The sequence below is a fragment of the Vicia villosa genome, linkage group LG6 (assembly GCF_029867415.1).
Source record: "Vicia villosa cultivar HV-30 ecotype Madison, WI linkage group LG6, Vvil1.0, whole genome shotgun sequence".
Lineage (NCBI taxonomy): Eukaryota > Viridiplantae > Streptophyta > Magnoliopsida > Fabales > Fabaceae > Vicia > Vicia villosa.
This window is the reverse complement of record NC_081185.1, coordinates 134,724,801-134,730,735: the sequence shown is the minus strand read 5'-3', so window position 1 is coordinate 134,730,735 and position 5,935 is coordinate 134,724,801. Positions and strand designations below refer to the sequence as shown.

The following is a 5,935-nucleotide window of genomic DNA, read 5'->3' as shown; positions in this document are numbered from 1 at the left end:
AGGTCGCGGGTGCATTGCAGAGTCCAAAAGGCATTCGTCTATAAGCGAATGTACCATAAGGACAGGTAAATGTGGTCTTCTCTTGGTCGTCAGGGTGAATAGGAATTTGGAAAAATCCGGAGTATCCATCCAGATAACAGAAATGCGAGTGTTTAGCTAGGCGTTCGAGCATTTGATCTATGAAAGGTAAAGGGAAATGGTCTTTTCGGGTAGCTTTGTTTAGCTTCCTATAGTCAATGCACATTCTCCATCCAGTTTGGGTACGTTGTGCTACAGATTCTCCTTTAGCGTTTGTGATCACAGTAACTCCTCCTTTCTTTGGTACGACGTGAACAGGACTAACCCATTTACTATCGGATATAGGGTATATTATTCCAGCTTCTAGCAGTTTTTGGATTTCCTTTTTAACCACATCGCTCATAATAGGATTTATTCGCCTTTGATGTTCCCTAGAGGTTTTACTATCGTCTTCGAGCATAATGCGGTGCATACACAGAGAAGGGCTTATACCTTTCAAATCTGATATGTTATATCCTAAAGCGGTCGGGTATTTTCTTAGGACATTAAGTAATTTTTCAGTCTCGGTTCGTCCTAAGTTGGCGTTCACTATAACTGGTCGGTTTAGTTCTTCGTCTAGAAATTCGTATCTAAGATCGGTAAGAAGTGTTTTCAGCTCTATAGCAGGTTTCTTCGGTCCAGGTATAGGATCGGGAGTTAAAGCTAAGCATTCACTCAGGTGGTTATCTTGATATTCCTCATGCCAGTTGTCATCTTCAAGAATTGGCGGCATAGGAATTCTTAGGATCTCGGTTTCCTTATTTGGTTCGGATTTTATTTCTTTGACACACTCGTCGATTATGTCGGCAGAACAGCATGTGTCAACTATAGAAGGTGCTTTTAGGAATTGGGAAAGGATAAATTCTATTTTCTCTTCTCCTACTTCGAAAGTAAGCTGTCCTCGCTTTACGTCTATAATTGCACCAGCGGTTGCTAAGAATGGTCTTCCTAATATGATCGGGATGTTAGAATCTTCTTGGATATCCATTATGATGAAGTCAGTTGGGATGTAGAATTGACCTACACGAACAGGGATATTTTCTAACATTCCTACAGGGTATTTGACTGAACGGTCAGCTAGTTGAAGAGACATTCTCGTTGCTTTAAGCTCACCTAGATTGAGTTTCTTACAGGTCGAAAGAGGCATCAAACTAACACTAGCTCCTAAATCGCACAAGGCTTTCTCTATGATGGTTTTTCCTATTACGCATGGTATAGAGAAACTACCAGGGTCTTTCAGTTTTGGAGGCATGTTATTTTGGATGATAGCGCTACATTCAGCGGTAAGTGTTATAGTTTCGTTATCCTCGAGTTTCTTTTTGTTTGATAAGATTTCTTTTAAGAACTTAGCGTACGAAGGCATCTCAGTTATGGCTTCTGTGAATGGTATGGTTATGTTTAATTGCTTCAGAAGTTCTACAAATCTTTTAAATTGCGCTTTGGTTTTTGATTTAGCTAATCTCTGAGGGTAAGGAATTGGTGGCTTATAAGGTGGTGGTGGAACGTAAGGTTTCTCTTTTTCAGGTTCCACTTCGTTATTGTTCTCATCAGTCTTAGCAGTTTGTTCGTCAGTTGTTTTCTTTTGGGTTTCCTTTGGCTCTTGTTGTGACATGGGTGCGTTTTGAGTTCTAGGATCTATTGGTCCATCGTAATTCGTTCCACTTCGTAGTGTTATCGCGTTCGCATGTCCTTTAGGATTGGGTTGAGGTTGAGCAGGAAACGTGCCAGCGGGGGCAGCAGTAGGTGCTTGTTGTTGAGCTACTTGTGAGATTTGAGTTTCTAACATTTTGTTATGAGTAGCTAAGGCATCTACTTTGTTCGATAGTTGTTTTAGTTGCTCGCTATTGTGGATGTTTTGATTTAGGAAGTCCTTATTGGTTTGTTGTTGGGAAGCTATGAAGTTCTCCATCATGATTTCTAAATTTGACTTCCTAGGGGTGTTTTGAGCAGCTACAGGCGCTTTTTGGTAGCCAGGTGGTACAGCAGGTGCCTGTCCAGGTGCGTACAACGCATTGTTGTTCTTATAAGAAAAGTTCGGGTGGTTTTTCCATCCAGGGTTGTACGTGTTAGAATAAGGGTTTCCTTGAGCATAGTTTACTTGATCAGATGGGATTCCAGTCAAGAGTTGACATTCGGCAACTGCATGTCCAGTCAATCCACAAATCTCGCAGTTAGGTGTTACAGCAGCAGCGGTGGCTGAAGGAGTGATGGTTAAGTTCTCGATCTTTTGAGTTAAAGCGTCTACTTTAGCGTTAACGCGGTCTATACCACTTATTTCGTACATTCCTCCTTTGGTTTGGGATTTCTCTAGAGCGGCTCGTTCTCCACCCCATTGGTAATGGTTTTGTGCCATGTTCTCTATGAGTTTGTATGCTTCATCATGGGGTTTGTCCATTAATGCTCCGCCAGCAGCGGCATCTATAGTCATTTTGGTGTTATATAAGAGACCACCATAGAAAGTATGGATGATCAGCCATGGTTCGAGTCCATGATGAGGGCATATTCTAAGCATGTCCTTGTAACGTTCCCAAGCTTCGAAGAGTGATTCGTTATCTTTCTGGGTAAATCCGTTGATTTGACCTCTAAGCATAGCAGTTTTGCTAGGCGGAAAGTATCTCGCTAAGAATACTCTCTTCAATTCGTCCCACGTAGTTATGGAATTGGAAGGCAGGGATTGAAGCCACGCTCTAGCTCTATCTCTCAAGGAGAAAGGGAAAAGGCGTAATCGAATAGCTTCGGAACTAACGTTGTTGGCTTTGATAGTGTCGGCATATTGCACAAACACAGATAAATGGAGATTGGGGTCGTCTACAGGGCTTCCAGAGAATTGATTCTGTTGAACAGCTTGGACCAGCGAAGGTTTCAGTTCGAAATTGTTTGCCTCAATCGCAGGTGGTGCGATACTTGAATGCGGTTCAGCGCGCGAAGGAGCGGCATAGTCTCTAAGAGGACGAATAGCAGCCATCTCTAACTTCGGGATAATTTGATTGATTTGATCAGTAAAAATCAATTCCTGATTAATAGGAATTGGTGCTACTTCGGGAAGATTGCGAGCTCGACGTTTGACGTTAATTAAACGTTCGATCTCGTTAATTCGTTGTATTAAATCTTCTCCTTGTGAACGAGTATTTGACATACAATCGTTCAGAAAGAAAGGGAAGAATTGTCCTAGTCTCTACGGTGTAACAGTGAGTTACGATATCGACATTAAATAGTCCCCGGCAACGGCGCCAAAAACTTGATCGCGACTTTACGTGTCTATAAATCTGATGACTGCAAGTGCACAGTCGTGTCGTGTAGTTTTAAAAGATATCGAATCTACAGGGACTATGAATCGATCTACCGTTATCTAAGGTTACTATGTAAAGCTAGGGCTACTAAAATTTCGATTGTTCTTAAGGGAAAGTGAGTGAAAAATTAAGAATATAATAAAAGACAGATATCAGTATGTATTTCATTTAACTTAAGGTGATCCGAAGGTCCATTGGCTTTTGCATAATTTAATTAAAAATATTTACTAGTTATGTTATTTAAAAATCCTCGTCTCAAACTTTCGCTCTGTTGATTTAGATTACTGTCCTAATCCTAATGTACGCTTTCGCCATCCCATTAGATTTTAGAAAAGCTTTTTGGAAACAACGTAATTAATAAAATGCCTGTTTTATGAAGTTGTTATCTATTTAAATCTCCTAATCTCAAACTTTCGCTCTATTGACTTGGAACATGCTAATATCCCTAACGTACGCTTTCGCCATCCCGTTCGGGTGTAAAAACAATTTTTGAAAATAAATAACTTCTAATTAGTTTTAATACGCTTTCGCCATCCTTAAAACTAATGTCCTATGTCTACTATCCAGTTAAAGATCTCAAACTTTCGCTCTATTGATTTTAACCTTTGACCGTCTTAACCCCTCAAACTTTCGCTCTATTGGTTTTAAGACTTACTAATTAAATTAGACACACAGACCAAAAACAAGTAATAGTTAATAAAACATAATTAAGCCAATTTATTTCGGATCCCTACGGTTAACTTACTTTACATACCGATATCTTAATAATTTAGCCAGACATATTAATATGGTTAAACATGCATAAATCGGTTCGGTTCATAATAATAGGCATAGTAAATGGCATACAATATATCATGCAAATAAATATAAATAAAGGCGGTAAAATAAAAACCTGAATTAAATAAATGGTAATTGGATCTTCAAGTACTGAACTTCCACCACAGGTTGGCTGGATCGTTCTTGGAATGGCAGTAAATAAAACAAGGAAATAAAAGCGATAAATCTAACGTAAGGCTAGATCTATAAAAAGTTCACAACAATTTCCAGTGTAGAAATCGTTGTGAGAAAATAAGTGTTTGAATGAAAGCAGAATAAATAAATACGGTTCGCGGTACAATTTCGGCAGCACTTCGTTGGCAGGAAATCGGACTCTTTGGAAGTGAGATAGCAGGTCCTATTTATAGGAGAGGTTTTGCTGTGACGTTGCGTGAAAAGTGGGGATTTTGCAGACTGGGTGTGGAGACGTGCGTCTCCGTTTCTTCAGGAAGCAGCCTTGACTGACTTGAGACGTGCGTCTCAAGTGGAGAAGATGTAGGAAGGCTTGGAGACGTGCGTCTCCTTTGCTGAGGTGGCCTTTGGAACGTTGGAGACGTGCGTCTCCACTAGCTTGTGTGGTTTGGGCCACGCACATTTGATCTTTCATTGGCCTGGTTCGTCTCCTTTGGGCCTTTGGGTCCTAATTGCACCTCCTTCTCACTTCAGCACCCTTTTTCATCTTTTAGGCATAAATATTGGTCATTTAAGCTCCATTTTCTTTCCTTTTCGCAAATAGTCGTAATTAGAGTGTAAAACCTAAAACAAAGCAAATACTCGCGTAATATCATAATAAATTAACATAATAAACGGAAAATGCTATAAATATCTATGGATTTTAAGCTAAATATACGATATAAAATCGTGTTATCACAATTCAAATAAAAAAAGCAAAAAAAGTAAAGAGTAGAATTTCATAATTTCCTTAATTAATTAAAATATATAAATATGAGAACGCTCGATCTTTTTGTATAATCTTGTTAACAACATTGTTTAACATTATGACCCAAAAAAAAACATTAGTTAACAATTTAAGGTTTATGTAACCTTGCATTATGTATGTTTATATGATTATATCTAACCTTGCATTATATTTTCCTCAAATTAAGAGGTATGGTTGTGTCCTCCATATACCTGTTTGTTTGCCACTTACGCACGCATGTTTGTAATACACCAAAAGTTATATCCTTTTTTTTGTTGTTAAATTATAATTATCCCGTTCAACAAATTATATTCTTTTATGAGAAGATAACGTTGGTATGTGCAATTTCATAGACATTTGACATTCATGTCAAGTTTAAATTATAAAAAATATTTAATATATTGTTTATCTAGAAGCTTTTCAATGCTGTATTATATGTTTTGGCTTTTCTTAATTATATGATGTTGTTAAGCCCTTCTTTATCATGACATTGTTTTTTGCTATGGGTTTTATGGTCTTCCCATTTGAAGACACATGAATTTCTAATTGATTTTTCTGTTTTGGCTCAAAGTGGATATATCACTACAAAACTATTGATTTGAATGTTAATGTTAAGTTATTCAAATTGTTTATGTATAATTCAAATCGAAGAGCTCATCTCACCTCCAAAATAGATTGTTCAATTAAATTAAATAATGGAATTGTGTTTATTGTCTCTAATTTTCTTTTGCTAAGTTAAGTTGATATTTTATTACATAATAAATTAATTTTATTAAAAACTGTTTATTTTAGTTATTATTGTTCTTTCTCTCGAACATCACATTTTAGTGTGTGAATATTATTTGTATTTAAT

General features: G+C 37.6%; 1 non-coding gene across 1 annotated transcript; it reads left to right on the top strand.

Annotated features, from left to right (window-relative positions):
- The first annotated feature begins 2,540 nt into the window (after nt 1-2,540).
- Nucleotides 2,541-2,647, top strand: LOC131615310 (small nucleolar RNA R71). The gene has a single exon (XR_009287732.1). It is a non-coding gene; the product is annotated as a small nucleolar RNA R71 (small nucleolar RNA).
- Nucleotides 2,648-5,935: the final 3,288 nt, after the last annotated feature.